This window comes from Octopus sinensis, linkage group LG25 (genome assembly GCF_006345805.1).
Source record: "Octopus sinensis linkage group LG25, ASM634580v1, whole genome shotgun sequence".
Classification (NCBI taxonomy): Eukaryota; Metazoa; Mollusca; class Cephalopoda; order Octopoda; family Octopodidae; genus Octopus; species Octopus sinensis.
Genome location: NC_043021.1, coordinates 28893675 through 28909882, shown reverse-complemented (window position 1 = coordinate 28909882; position 16208 = coordinate 28893675). Strand labels below are relative to the sequence as shown.

The window sequence follows — 16208 nt, the reverse complement described above, 5'->3', positions numbered from 1 at the left end:
TAATTTTTCCGAGGTCAATAAAATATAGTACCTCTCAACTACAGAAGTGATGTTATCCCAAATTCTCTCTTCCAAATGTCAGATATTGTGCTTACATTTGCACTACACATCACTACCTGTGACAAAACAAAAATATTCAAGATTTTTGTAATGAGTATAAACGAAGAATGTTACGCATATGTCTCCAATACATCTTCTTTCTTAGTATTTGAATCATTTAAGGTGGTGAGCTGACAGAATCATTAGCACTCCAGGAAAAATGTTTAGCAACAATTTATCCATCTTAAAGTGTGGGTCAGTTTGCACAATCTGATCCCACTCTTTAGACTTGGAGGACTGATCACAGTGGCTCAGTGAGTTAAGATGACTGCAGTGACCAGCAAACTATAGGCTTTACACTGGAGTGGCCTGCTCTTAGGTGAATCAATTTACAGAGCTGGAGAGCTTCACTTACCCTGGAGTTGATGGAAGGGTGTCAAAGACAACACTGGACCACCTGAGGAACACTTCTTCTTGATTTGCTGATGAGGTTGACTTTGCTTTGTCTTTTCCTTTTTCAAGCCACTCACAAGGCAGTTAAGATTTTTTGCTTGGAATTTCTTCCATAATATGTTAATTAACTCATACCTAGGGGCCTGAGAGTTGCTACTAACCTAGGGCAGAGTAGGTCTAGGAATAATAGTGGCTAACATGTGGTTCACACTCCTCAAATCATGGAAGTCTCAAACCAATGGGGCCTACTGCGAAATACAGTTTAAAGTCATTTCCAGGATATCAAAACTTTGAAGTCCTACCCTAAACATATAGACATATATATGTGTGTGTGTGTATGTCAGTCAGTCATTATTCAGGGTTTTTTTTTCAAGATTTCTTGCCAATAGAGAAAGAGCCATTTTCTAACCTAGATTCAAGGCTCCTTCATAGGAATTTCAACATCAACAACAGGATATTTTTGAATGTATGTGTGTATATGTGCAGATTTGTATGTTTATGCATAGATGTGAAGATGTGATCATTTCCCTGTAACACTTTTTACACAGCACTTTATTTGGCTATGGTACTGTATGTTGGGATTGAAACCTCAAATCATCTGCATGACTGTGAGGTGAACTTTTTAACCAAGTCACCTATGCCATTATGTGAAAATATATATTCCAATGATACTCCTGCCCTTCTTTTGTATGGTTCTTTATTGCATAATTTATCATTTTGTGAAAAACAAAAGCAAGAGAATATATAGATGAAAAAAAAAGCAGTGAAAAAATACAGAGATTGTTCTTTAAATCTGCTGAAGTCAAATTTTCTATTTCAGATAAATATCAACCATCCCTGTGCCCACATATGGACTCAACCAAAAGAATTTTTCTTTTTCTCTTATTTTCTTTTTATTATTTCTTCAAAATGTGAAATCAAAAAATGAGAGATATAGTTGGGTGAAAAAAAAATATAATTTTATACAAAAAGAAAATAAAAATTATCTCTAGTATTTTTTCTTCTTCTTACAAAAATAAAAAGGAATAAAAAAAATATTAAACAACAATAAAACCAACAAGTGTCATTTGTTTTCTTTCTTTATTTTTTTATTTTGTGAATTTTGGATTCAGAATAAGAAGATTGAACATGACCATTTGGGCGCTGGCAATGAAGAAGGCTGACTGGACATTCAGCCTATTTTGGTGACAGTACTTTTTGGTACTAGAGACAAACACACATACACACAGGGAAATATACGTATGCAGAGAGGGGGGTGGGAGGGAAAGAGGGAGATAACTTACTTTATAGAATATTGATAGAATATGACTGACATAAACACTTTTCCTCCCCTCATAAAGAGAAGTATGCTCCTGCACATAAACAGAGAGAAAGAGGAGAGATGAATGACTGAAGGAGGACAGGAGAGTAGGAGAGCGATACATTACAATTTATTAATTGAACATGATTGACATAACTACATTCCCTCTCCTTATACACATGTCGAGAAAGAGGATGAAAGACGAAAAGATAGGAGAGAGAGGGAAGGAGGGTAGAAGAGGGAGAGGAAGAGAGCTGCACACATTATGACTTATTAATTGAACACAACAAACACTTTCTCTCTCCTCACACACATAGATAAATATGCTTACACACATAAACATGAAGAGAGATAGAGATAGAGAGAGAGAGAGAGTAGATAAGACAGAGGTGAGAAGGGAAAGAATGAAAGATATATTAAAACATCTGGTGTCAAATAAGTTAGCATTGAATCAGTGATGCCAAAGAGGCAGCACAAAGCAGTTGTGCCAAAATGGCACATATTCAGTTCCAAAAGCCAAAGTCTTATGAGCTTATGAAGGAAAAGCTGAATATAGTAATTGGCAGGTGGGGAATGACTGTAACAAAGAGTGATGGTAAGAGGTGAGACAAGTGAGTTAGGATTACCTAATTGGAAGTGTCTTGACCCCAGCCAGCTTCATGAAAGCACAAGTTGTTATAGAATCAGTAGAGCTGGCAAGGCAAAGAGAAGACTGCATAGCTGTACTTACTCCTTTAGTGTTCAAATTTTGGGGTCAAATATGTTGCTTATCTATTCACATTGCTTTGAATTAATTAATTTTGTAGCTTCAAGATTTCAATGGTGTGTTCCTCTATGTTGAGAATGACATTGGTGGGTCGGTGTAAGAAGTTGGATCTGGTCAGTTTTAACATAAAACAGAGTATTTGGGTTGGGTATGGCCGTATTAAATGCTAAAGGGTTAAACCAGTCATATGTGACCAAAGATCCGTGGCTTAGGGTAATTGGCTCACGATCGTAAGATTGTAAGTTCAATTCCCAGTGGCGTGTTGTGTCTGAGTAAGACACTTTATTTCACTTTGTTGCAGTCCACTCAACTGGCAAAAATGAGTTGTACCAGTAATACAAAGGGTCAGCCTTGTCATATTCCGTGTCGTACTCAGTTTCCCTTAACTACGTTAAGGGTTAAGGGTTCACGTGTCTATGGAGTACTGTCACTTGCATGTTAATTTCACGAGCAGGTTGTTCCGTTGAACAGATCAACTGGAACCTTTGTCGTCACAACTGATGGACTGCCAGTTATTGGACCAAAATATTTTACCTGTTTTATGTTCAAACAGACCAAACCCAACCTCTCACACTTGCCCTACAATGTAATTCTAAAAGTAAACAAACACATCATCAAAATCTTGAAGCCGCAAGATAATGCATGATTAATTCATAATAAGTGGAGGCACATGGCCTAGTGGTTAGAGCAGCGGACACGCGGTCGAGGGATCGTGGTTAAGAATCTTAGACTGGGCGATGTGTGTGTTTATGAGCAAAATACCTAAGCTCCGGCAGAAGGTGATGTCGAGTTTCTGCTGACTATTTCGCTTAAACTTTCTCTCACTCATTCCTCCTGCATGAACCAGCGTCCTGTCCAGGTGAGGAACCTATACGCCAAAGAAACTGGGCATTATTCGAGAAGGTACAAACAACAATTCAAAATAAAGTGAAATAACTTCTAAAATATGAAATTTTGTCAAAAATTTTGAAAGTAAACCATGTTCAGCATGTGAAATTACACCAGTATACTAAGTTTCAAACTGTTTAGTTCAAAAAAAAATTGAAAAATGTGTGAACCAACCTGAAGAGATCCTTGTTTTGTTGTTGTTTTTGTGATGTTTTGTTTTTTCTTTTCTGCTTCATCCCTTGCAGCTTGCTTTTTCTATTTATCAGCTGTACCAAACCCTCTTTCCAAAGTCTTGTTCTTAAAATTATTTCATCTGACCACATACTGATTAAGTGTAATTCTGCAAATGCAGACACCTTTATTCCAATTCATAGTCTTGTTATTTTGGTTTTGTACTTGCCTTCATCAGCCCCACTCCAAACAATCAACACCTGAGGCAATACATACAAACAGCTGCTGCAAAGTACTTTTTCAATTTTTAAAAGAGAAACATTAAATAAAATAGTGTTGCGTGTATTATGTGTGACAATAAGATGGGATCATTATGGTTGGAATGCCTTTGATTAAAGGTATACAGTTGATGCTAGATCGGAGCTGACGTGAGGATAAGCAACAACTGTATGAACAATAGTTACAACAGCAACAATTACGTGTTGCAATAAAACAAAAAATAGGGTCACGCTTTCAATTTTCTCTTTCGTCTAATCATTCTTTGTATTCATATCGTGCTTAAACAGTTAACCGTCTTTTCATCTCAAGGTGAGATGAAAAGTATATATAAAAAATAATTTAATTTCAATGGTGCAGACGTGGTTGTATAGCAAGAAGCGTACTTCCCACTACATAGTTCCGGGTTTTGGGTTCAGTTCCACTGCGTGGTACTTTGGGCTAATGTTTTCTACTAAGCCTTGTGAGTAGATTTGGCAGACAGAAACTGTAAGAAGCTTGTTGTATATATATTTATATAGTGTAGGTATCAGTTAGAGGGGCTTAATACCTCGAAGGGATACTTAAATCCAAAGTCGCTCCTGGTTATTACCTGTGTAGGTACAGTCTTTTGTAAGGTTGTACGGTAGCAGGTGGTTTGGTTGGTAAACCGTAGTTTAGGTTATATAGGAGAAGAAAATGGATATGATAACAATGGGAAACTCGTGGTCTTCGCTGGTATGCCTTTAATTTGATTAGATAACAAAGGAGGAAGAAGCAGAGATGAAAGTAGCATTTACGATCGTTTTGATTTACTGGTTTAAGTAAATTTCTTCGGAATACTTTTAATATTTCAAGTGCAAAAGCAAAATCGTTAGCTCACTGGAAAAAAATACTTAGAGGTATTTCGTCAGTCTTTACTTTCTGGGTTCAAATGCCCCCAAGGCCGACTTTGCCTCTCAGTCTTTCAGAGTCAATAGAATATGTAATCGACTTAACCCCACCCACCGAAGCTTCTGGTTTTGTGTTAAAATGTGAAATCAGTATTTTAAGTGCATAGAAAACGGTGTGTCATGGCAGAATCTTTAGCACGTCATACAAAATGCTTAGCGGCAGGTAAGAAGTTTGCTTCTTAACCACATGTTTCCGGGTTCAGTCCAACTACAAGGATTTGGAAGACGGAATCTGAAAGAAGCCTATCATATATATATGTGTGTGTGTGTGTTTGTCCCCCACCATCGACTGACTACTAGGGACGTAAATGAACAAATATCAGTAGTCAGTCGATGGCAGGGGAGAAACACACACACATACACACACACACACACACACATATATATATATATATATTTACTTTTTTTTATCTTTTACTTGTTTCTGTCATCAGGTTGTGGCTATGCTGGAGTCTTTTAGTCAAATGAACTGACCTCAGTACTTATTTTTTAAAAACCTTGTACTTATTCTATCAGTCTCTTTTACCAAACCACTAAGTTACAAGGGATGTAAGCAACCAAAATTGGTTGTCAAGTGATGGTGGGAGACAAACACAAACAGAAAGTCATGCACACATACATAATGGGCTTCTTTCAGTTGACATTTACCAAATCCACTCAGACAGGTTTCTCTGAAGGCCATTTGCCCAAGATGTCATGCAATGGGACTGAACCCAGAACCATGTGATTGGGAAGCAGTTTGTTTTTTCCAATTTTTTATATCTATTTTCAAGCCAAGTGTATCTCTTAATATGCTTAACCCCAACTTTTTTTCACTCAGTGTGTTTGTACCAATTCTTTTATGCACACTTGCATTGCATAACCAACAGAGTATGTTTGCTTCTTTCCAATCTCCTGCATTCGAGGGCCTACAATGCAGCATCGTGGTTCTAACAAAAGCATCACACAATCTGCCATTCACTCTTTGGGAAGATATCTTTGATGTCAACAGTTCTTTGAACTCCTTGTTGATTACAACTCTTAGATAACAAAACCTACCAACTAGTTCTAAGGAGCCATCTGGGCATATTTAAGTGACTCGTTTTCAAGTGTACTCATATGTATCATTCCAGTGTGTTTACTGCATATGAAGCTTACATTCTTGGGTAGTCTGCCATTAAGTACATTGTATGGAGTTTATACCTACCCCCTTTAATACATGTTGAGCAAGGCCATTCCCCTGAAGTTATCAGAGTCCTGTTGTCTTTCCTACTTACAAAAATCTTAGTCTTTGCCATATTAATCTTAATACTCCTTGATTCCAGCTTTAGCTTCCATGCCCCAAATTTCTTCTCTAATTCCCCTATAGGCATGTTGGAGTTCCCATGGACAGGCAGTCTTATATTCTTCAGTGGTGGCTTGGAGGACTTCATGAATAGGAGAGCATCGAGGACTGGACCTTGATGGACTCCTCCCTTTATGGAATCCCATTAAATTTATCACTGAGATTGTTGCCAACTTTCACTTGCAACATCCTTGTATATAGCTTGAACCTCCTGCACAAGCCATTCATCTACACCTATTTACCTCAAAGCCCATCAAATCTCATCAAATTACTGAACATGGCAGCCTGTCAAATCATCATCATCATCGTTTAACATTTGCTTTTCATGCTAGCATGGGTTGGACAGTTTGACTGAAAACTGGTAAACTAGGGAGTTGCACCAGGTTCCAGTCTGATTTGGCAACGTTTCTATAGGCGGATGCTCTTCCTAATGCCAAACACTCCAAAAGTGTAGTAGGTGCTTTTTACGTGCCACAGGCCTGGGTGCCATTGACCTGACACCAGCATCGGCCACGACTACAGTGTCACTTGGATTGATGGGTCTACTCAAGCACGGTATATTGCCAAAGGTCTTCGTCACCTGTCACTGCCTCCTCCAAGATGCCCAACACTCAGATGATGCTTTTTATGTACTACCAGCATGGGTGCAGTCGCATGGCAATGGCACTGGCCACAACTACAATTTCCCTCAGTTCAACAGGTCTTCACAAGCACAGCATATCGCCCAATGGTTTAAGGATGCTCTTAACAGGCCAGTTATGCAACACTGGCATCAGCCATGACTACAATCTCACTCAGCTTGACATCACTGCCTCCATGGGGCCCAACGCACAAACAGTGCTTTTTATGTGCCACCGGCATGGGTGCCAGTCAGATGACATTGGCATCATCCACAACTATGATCTCACTTGGCTTGGTGGGTCTTCTGAAGCATGGCATATCTCCAAAGGTCTTGGTTGTTTGTCATTGCCTCTGTGAAGCCCAAAGTTCAAAGATCAGCTTCACCACCTCATCCCATGTCTCCCTGGGTCTACCCCTTCAACAGGTTCCCTCCACCATTAGAGTGCAACACTTCTTCACACAGAATTTAACTTTGATAAATTTTACTCTTCATATGAAAAAGCTCTTTTTCATCCTAACGACTGGCCCTTCTCTTTAGAGTCAGAAGATATTTCAGCCCCTTCTGCATCACTAAATAATTGTCATTCTTCAAAGATTAGATGAGGTCTGCTGCACCGATTAGAACAAAGAAGTGGGGAATAATAAACTTCAATGGTAGTTCCTTGGTTAACTTTGTAACTCTGCAGCAGACAAATGGCATAAAAGTAGATTGCAACTAACAGTGGAAGCAATATTGAAGAGAGATTAAAGTGAAGTAAAAGTTGCTTTGAAGCTCTTGTATTTTAAAACCCGCTAAAGTATACTATGAAGCGTTGCTTCTACAACTGTGACAGCGCTTTTAAGAAAGTACCACTCTACTGACTGGTGGGCTGGTGGGTATAAAATCACAGATATGCTGCTGCCTCTGCTCTACAGGCGTAGTGCGTTGTCCGCTTCCTATTTGTTCTATCGATTCTAAAACGACCTGTGCTTACAATAAGCTGACCGAATTCATTCCACTTCCGTTCAGATACTTCTGACTCACCCATCTCTTCTCCTACCTTTACTCTCTGTTGTATTCAAGTTCGTCACTAGCTGCAGCATCCAGTCTTTGGTTCTTGGGACGTTAGCTCTCGATAACCCACTTATTTGACGTTTTGGCACAGCTGTTTTGTGCCACCCACTTGGTATTGGTGATTCGACGCTGACTTATTTGACATCAGATGTTTTAATGTTTCTCTAGTTCTCCCTCTCTTCGTATCTCCTCTCTTTCTCTCCATCTCTCTCTCTCTCTCTGTCATGCACCTTCTCTCTGTCGCGTACCCTCCCCTTACATCTCTCTCTATTTATCCCCTCCTCTCTCTCGTGCTGTATATTTCTGCACGAGCGACGGTGGGCGCGCGTTTGTGTGTGTTTGTTTGCCCCTAGTGCTAAAATGCACTGCCGCCAAAACAAGCTGTGTGTTCTATCAGAAGTGTAAAATCGTCAGCACTCGAAAAGCTGCGCCCAGTTTGAAACGTCCCTCTCTTCTGACTTGCTCGTTGCTATTTATTTACAATAAGTAAAGTGTCACATTAATTCTTAGCAATATATTCTCCTGGCAATAAAAGAAATGTCCCATCTTTCATAAGATCATAACCACGAGTTTCCCATTGTTATTATATCCATTTTCTTCTGTTGGAGATCTACGTTTTAGGTTCAAATTCTGTCAAAACTGACTTTGTTTTTCATCCTATCCAGCTCGATGAAATAATTACCAGTTAAGCACTTAAAAAATTGCTCACTTAAAAAATTGCAGGTCTTGTGCTAAAAGTCGAAAGAAATTATCTAACTCGTCCAGTGGAGCCCAGCAATTGATATCTGAAAAGTTTGATGAAATAACTCATGAACACTGCCATAGCTTATACCAAAAGATGCTTCAACATATTTACATCGTCGACCGGTCTGAACAAGGGGAGATAAGAAACGAATGATTCTTTTTCTATTATCTCACCTTGTTAGGACCGGTCGACCTAACGGAGCATCTTTTGGTAGACGCTATCGCAGTGTTCCTGAGTTATTTCATTGAACTTTTCAGATATCAATTGGTGAGCTCTACTGGACGAGTTAGAGAAGATAGACATGTATTCCCTTACGGTTGATGTAGTTTAACTCTTTTGTTTTTCAAGGCTTGAGCACCAATTGAAAAATTCAAATTTGATTGCAAAGAGTCCAAACTAGATTGAAAACATCTATGGAATTCTTTCAGTTTCTGTCTAGCAGATCCACGTGCCCAAAGTGCCACACAATAAGACTGAATCTGGGAGTCATGTGGTTGGCAAGCAAGCTTCTTACTCTATAACCATGCCTGTGCTTATATATCTATGTGTGTGTGTGTGTGTGTTTCTTCTTTTGCGTTTGATGTATACTAAACTAGATTAGATAAGAGTGCAAGTGCTATGGGATTACGATCAACTATCTCCTAAATATGCATCTGTCTGTCTGGGTAAAAAATCTATAGAAAGCTTCAAACTGTCGTTGACAAATGACTGGAAACACATGACACAAGGATTCAGTGGAGGAAATTGGCATCAAACTTGAATTTGGGGACACTAAGACAACATTGAAGCAAAGAATTATTAATAAAAACTTGTATTATCATGTTAACTAAAAAAGGGAGCGAATTAGACCAAAGACAGGCTTGGAAATACTTAGGAATTAATAAAGTAGACAGAATACAGCACACACACACACACGCACACACACACACACACACACACACACACACACACACACACACACACACACACACGCACACACACACACACACATACACACACACACAGACGAAAAGGAGAGGTTAGGAAAGAATATTTTTGATGCATTAGATTAATAGTTAAAACTGAGAAAAATGCCAAAAATGAGATAATAGGTATCAGTGGTCTCACTGTTCTGGCTGGAATCTAAGTGAATTAGCAAGACTAGACAGGAAAAGAATGGAAATAATAACCACATTTAGAATACACCACACAAATGCTGACAAACGAAAACTAAACTATACCAAAAATATAAAGAAATGGGTTCTTATGGAACTAGAAAATATTTATAAATTTATGCAAGAATAGCCTGATTTCTGTTGATATTGCAGAGTACATGAAATTCATGCCATTCAAAACCATAGTATTTTATTAAGGGATATAAGCAGAAAAAGAAAGTGAAAATTCACACCAATGTCTCAGAGAATGAGAAAGTGCCAATTGATAGAGATTAAAGGAAATCATCCAGATGTTATTGCCTAAGAGCTTCTGGGAAAAGAAAATACGTCTCCTTAAAGAGGCAACAGTTGCAATGGTTGACAGGGTATTTGTAGGAAAAAGAAAGAAACAAAATGATGGTGGTGGTGGTGGTGATGTAGTGTCTCTTGTAAAAGAAGTTGAGAATAATGATATTCGGTATATTGGGTTTGTAAACATTACTGTCCCTGTAATAACAGTGCCTAAGGAATCAGAAAAAAAAAACAAAAGAAAAAATAATCAGGCAAATATATAGAGCCAAAGTGTCAGGACTGATACCCTTGTATGTATACACACACACACACACACACCACATACAAAAAGCTGAAATAATCACTGCATGCTCATGTTACAGAGAAATACAATCAATACAATACACAAAAGCACTGAAATTGAAACACTTCCCACACCTAAAACAGATGAAATAGTGGGCAGTGGAAGCACACAATATCAATAAGACTGCTGATGATGGACTCCTCTCCCGTCGAAGACGACGTGTGTTCATCTTTTGCTGAACAACCTGTGCAAATGATTCCTTTGTAGCGTTCAAATGTTCACGCCACACATTTGCTCGCTCATTCCATCAAACTGATGTTGTCTGAACAGGTTCCCAGTGTTGAAGACATTGCTGCACAGCAATGTGAGATGAAGTGTTTTGCTCAAAAACAAAGCTCACCCCTTCGGTCTAGGAATTGAATGTTAGGTGAGTATGTGGTTTCCAAAGCAACAGAAAAGTGGTATGAGCATAAACCAGAGGTTGTGATAGAAAATGAGAACTACCAGATCTTGTGGGATTTCCCTATAAAGACTGACCAAGCTATTGATGCAAGAAGGACAGTTATGATTATAGAGGACAAAAATAGCAAACAGGAATAGATCATAGATTTTGGAATTCTCTTTGATAGCAGAGTCAACACCAAAGAAATAGAAAAAAATTGAGAAATATCAGGATCTAGGTAGGGAGCTTCAGAAACTTGGAAAACTGAGACAACTATTATTCCTGTAGTAATTGGTGCACTTGGCAAAACATCCAAAGTTCTATCTAAAAGATTGAAAGAGACTAGAATTGAAACCCACATTGCCAACCTGCAGAAAAGTACTGTTCTATATTCTGCAAGTATCCTTAGAAAAATTCTGAAGATTTGAGGAGACATGTTATTACCAAACCTCAAGATAAAATACCAACTAGAATGTACTAGTTTAATAATAATAATTATTATAATTGACTTCAGATCTTAACTGATTCACTGATCATTTTTTGCTTTTAACCCTTGCCTTACTTTGTAGACATCACTGCCCATCGGAATGCCTGACAACAGGCAGCTCCAATGAAAGTCTAATCCGCCCCGTCACCTCTGAGATGTTCAGACTACACACAAGCTAGTGGACTTAGGTGTAACGAAGTAGTCTTTCAGCCTCTCGAATGTTGCAACAGGAGACTCAGAAAAGATTTCACATGGACGTTCGGTGCGTTGGCCTCCAGCGATGAGCGAGCTGTCCTCACTGACATTACGTCCATGTTTGTCCGCGAAGAAAATGTGATGTTCGTTCGTGTGCAGGAAGGACAAATGCGCCTGGATCGGGACGAACCTGTTAGAATATTGGCTGTATGTCGTCGATGGCAGTCTGCAACCTCAAAGTGCACATCATAGTTCGCGATATTCTTGTAAGTGTGTCGGAGGACGAGGAGATACGCCCTGACACTATGGGTGACTCCAAGTTAGACATGACATTGGAAGAAGCTCCAAAGTACGTCGAGGCAAAAGAAAGTGGACAACGCTCAGCCAGCTGTCTCATGGGCCCCAGAACTACCCAATCACCGCGAATTCCAGTTCATATGAAAACTAGGAGCGGCAACGCGCAGTAAATGAATCCGACAAACTCCATGATATACTCACCGCAAACCCCTGCAGTCACTGCTGAAAATACGATTGAAGACGTCATGTACAGGAACGCATGCGGAAATGCTCGACTAAAGGCGGTGCTCCAGCATGGCCGCAGTCAAATGACTGAAACAAGTAAAAGAGTAAAAGTGTAAGAGTAAAGAGTATATATATATATATATATATATATATATAGAGAGAGAGAGAGAGGAGAGAGAGAGAGACCCACACAAAGAACGATATATGAGTTAGTTGTATTTAATCAGACTTCATGTTCCGAGTTGAATTTTCGTCTAAGTCGACTTCACTTCCATACCATTAGGTCCATATATTATAATTTAAGACACATTTAAGGCAAAAAATCACTTAAAATTCAAAATTATTAAAACACACTCTAAGGGAAGTAAGTCTAACATTACTTCAAATTACTTCCCTTAAGCAACAAGAAACACAACTCTTGCCATGACTTCAAATTATTTCCCTTAACCGACAAGAAACACAACTCTTCAAGAACCAAAACTTTTCAAGAAACAAAACTCTTGCCATGACTTTGAAATGGCAATTATTTGAAAATAATCTCACTTTAAAAACTATGGACGTAATTATAAACTACTCCATATCAAATTTTTGTGGTGCCGTACGCCACCAGAAGGATATTAAATGGGTTAGGCATCTTCCCTTTTCTGATGGATACATTGAATCGTTTCCTATCTACATCGTCTGACCAGGCCCGAATGGCATCCAGTGTCTGCCATAGCGTTGTGACGGATAACTTGGGTCGGTCGTGACAGGGAGGTGGCGAAACCCGATGCTTTCGTGGCTTGAATGAAGGTAGCGATGAAAGGATGGGGGGCGGAGGAACTTTTTCCACACGAATCACAGCGTTCATTATATATATGGTGGTCAACAATAGAAGGTTGGGAAGAGGATTCGTTAGGTAGCGTATTTGTGGTTGTAGGCGGAGCATTTCCGCATGCGTTCCTGTACATGACGTCTTCAATCGTATTTTCAGCAGTGACTGCAGGGGTTTGCGGTGAGTATATCATGGAGTTTGTCGGATTTATTTACTGCGCGTTGCCGCTCCTAGTTTTTATATGAACTGGAATTCGCGGTGAGTTCTGGGGCCCATGAGACAGCTGGCTGAGCGTTGTCCAATGTCATGTCAAGGCGTATCTCCTCGTCCTCCGACACACTTACAAGAATATCGCGAACTATGATGTGCACTTTGAGGTTGCAGACTGCCATCGACGACATACAGCCAATATTCTAACAGGTTCGTCCCGATCCAGGCGCATTTGTCCTTCCTGCACACGAACGAACATCACATTTTCTTCGCGGACAAACATGGACGTAATGTCAGTGAGGACAGCTCGCTCATCGCTGGAGGCCAACGCACCGAACGTCCATGTGAAATCTTTTCTGAGTCTCCTGTTGCAACATTCGAGAGGCTGAAAGACTACTTCGTTACACCTAAGTCCACTAGCTTGTGTGTAGTCTGAACATCTCAGAGGTGACGGGGCGGATTAGACTTTCATTGGAGCTGCCTGTTGTCAGGCATTCCGATGGGCAGTGATGTCTACAAAGTAAGGCAAGGGTTAAAAGCAAAAAATGATCAGTGAATCAGTTAAGATCTGAAGTCAATTATAATAATTATTATTATTAAACTAGTACATTCTAGTTGGTATTTTATCTTGAGGTTTGGTAATAACATGTCTCCTCAAATCTTCAGAATTTTTCTAAGGATACTTGCAGAATATAGAACAGTACTTTTCTGCAGGTTGGCAATGTGGGTTTCAATTCTAGTCTCTTTCAATCTTTTAGATAGAACTTTGGATGTTTTGCCAAGTGCACCAATTACTACAGGAATAATAGTTGTCTCAGTTTTCCAAGTTTCTGAAGCTCCCTACCTAGATCCTGATATTTCTCAATTTTTTTCTATTTCTTTGGTGTTGACTCTGCTATCAAAGAGAATTCCAAAATCTATGATCTATTCCTGTTTGCTATTTTTGTCCTCTATAATCATAACTGTCCTTCTTGCATCAATAGCTTGGTCAGTCTTTATAGGGAAATCCCACAAGATCTGGTAGTTCTCATTTTCTATCACAACCTCTGGTTTATGCTCATACCACTTTTCTGTTGCTTTGGAAACCACATACTCACCTAACATTCAATTCCTAGACCGAAGGGGTGAGCTTTGTTTTTGAGCAAAACACTTCATCTCACATTGCTGTGCAGCAATGTCTTCAACACTGGGAACCTGTTCAGACAACATCAGTTTGATGGAATGAGCGAGCAAATGTGTGGCGTGAACATTTGAACGCTACAAAGGAATCATTTGCACAGGTTGTTCAGCAAAAGATGAACACACGTCGTCTTCGACGGGAGAGGAGTCCATCATCAGCAGTCTTATTGATATTGTGTGCTTCCACTGCCCACTATTTCATCTGTTTTAGGTGTGGGAAGTGTTTCAATTTCAGTGCTTTTGTGTATTGTATTGATTGTATTTCTCTGTAACATGAGCATGCAGTGATTATTTCAGCTTTTTGTATGTGGTGTGTGTGTGTGTGTGTGTATACATACAAGGGTATCAGTCCTGACACTTTGGCTCTATATATTTGCCTGATTATTTTTTCTTTTGTTTTTTTTTTTCTGATTCCTTAGGCACTGTTATTACAGGGACAGTAATGTTTACAAACCCAATATACCGAATATCATTATTCTCAACTTCTTTTACAAGAGACACTACATCACCACCACCACCATTTTGGGTTAAGGGGTAGGGTTAGGGTTAGGGTTAGGTTTATGGTTAGGTTTAGGATTAGGTTTAGGGTTAGGGTTAGGGGTTAGGGTTAGGGCTAGGGTTAAGTGTTAGGGTTAGGGTTAGTGTTACGGTGGGGGTTCGGGTTGGGGTTAGGGTTAGGGTTAGCGTTGGGGTTAGGGATTGATAATAACATGATAATTACACAAGAAATATATTCATCTAACAAAAACTTTCATACAAATAATTTTTCAGTAAATAGTTTAATGATTGATAATAAGATTATACTTAACCCGGAGATCACAAAAGTTTTCAGAAAAAAAATGTGCAAAATATTGCAAACAAGCATAAAAAGTGCTGACTGACACTTTTCATAGTCATTTTTCAAAAACTTTCATACATATATGTATATATATATATATATATATATATATACATACATACATATATGTATATATATATATACATACATATATGTATGTATATATATATACATACATATATGTATGTATATAGTTATACATATATGTATGTATATATATATATATGTATGTATATATATATACATATATGTATGCATATATATATACATATATGTATATATATATATATATATATATATACATAAATATATATACATATATATATATATATATATATATATAGAGAGAGAGAGATATATATATATATATATATATATATTATATATATATATATATATATATACTACTACTACTACTGCTACCTCAAGGAATCTACCTCCTACTACTTCCACCGGTTACAAAGGTCGCCAAAACCTCGACAAACTATCATCCACACCTCTCACAACTCACACACGCACCCACACACCCACTCGAAACCCCATCATTTGCCGTTATTCTCTCCGCCATAGATTGTGCACTGATAGAGACTGCAAATTCACCCATTTACCCGGGACAAAACGCATTATCCCCACAAGCTACAAAAGCCACCACCCTATTACAACACCACCACAACCACCAAAATCTCAAACAAAGAATCCCCAAATCTGCCGATATTTCCAGCAAGACAGATTGTGTTTGCACAGGGATTGTCCCTTTACCCATCTCCCGGGGACTCATCGGACAAATAATAATAAAAATAAAAAATAAAAAAACCTACGACTCATATAGAAATAACCACTCATATAAAAATAACCACAACCACAGTCACCTACAGTTCCCTAGACAGGAAACTTCTTCTTCCTCTTTTTTAGCTATAATAAATCTAGCAAAAGAACTGGAAAAAACTTCCGAGCTATCACCCACCACCATCCACCACAATCACCCCACTGCACATGCCATTAAAAAGCAATCAAATAAACAAATCACCAAAACAATTAAAACCATCCACTCTCGCCTCAACATTTTTGCTTAATGCCCAAGGCATCAGCCCTTCCACCAATACTCAAAAATGGAAGATAAAATTCCTGGAGGACTGGGTCGATGCCCATCCAAACCACATCCCTTTCTTCGTCCTCACTGAAACCCATCTTAGTAACCTTCACTTGGAAGCCGAGGTGAAAGTT

At 38.8% G+C, this 16208-nt stretch overlaps 2 long non-coding RNA genes across 2 annotated transcripts in view; one reads left to right on the top strand and one right to left on the bottom strand.

Annotated features, from left to right (window-relative positions):
* The first annotated feature begins 4230 nt into the window (after positions 1-4230).
* Positions 4231-16208, top strand: part of LOC118767876 — a 29387-nt gene continuing 17409 nt past the window's right edge. Inside the window, exons 1-2 of the long non-coding RNA XR_005003781.1 lie at positions 4231-4258; positions 14382-14388. This is a non-coding gene — a long non-coding RNA (uncharacterized LOC118767876). The remainder of the gene's footprint in view (positions 4259-14381; positions 14389-16208) is intronic.
* LOC118767877 overlaps positions 6567-16208 on the bottom strand; it is a 16865-nt gene continuing 7223 nt past the window's right edge. Inside the window, exons 2-3 of the long non-coding RNA XR_005003782.1 lie at positions 7795-7800; positions 6567-6576 (exon numbers count right to left, since the gene is read on the bottom strand). This is a non-coding gene — a long non-coding RNA (uncharacterized LOC118767877). The remainder of the gene's footprint in view (positions 6577-7794; positions 7801-16208) is intronic.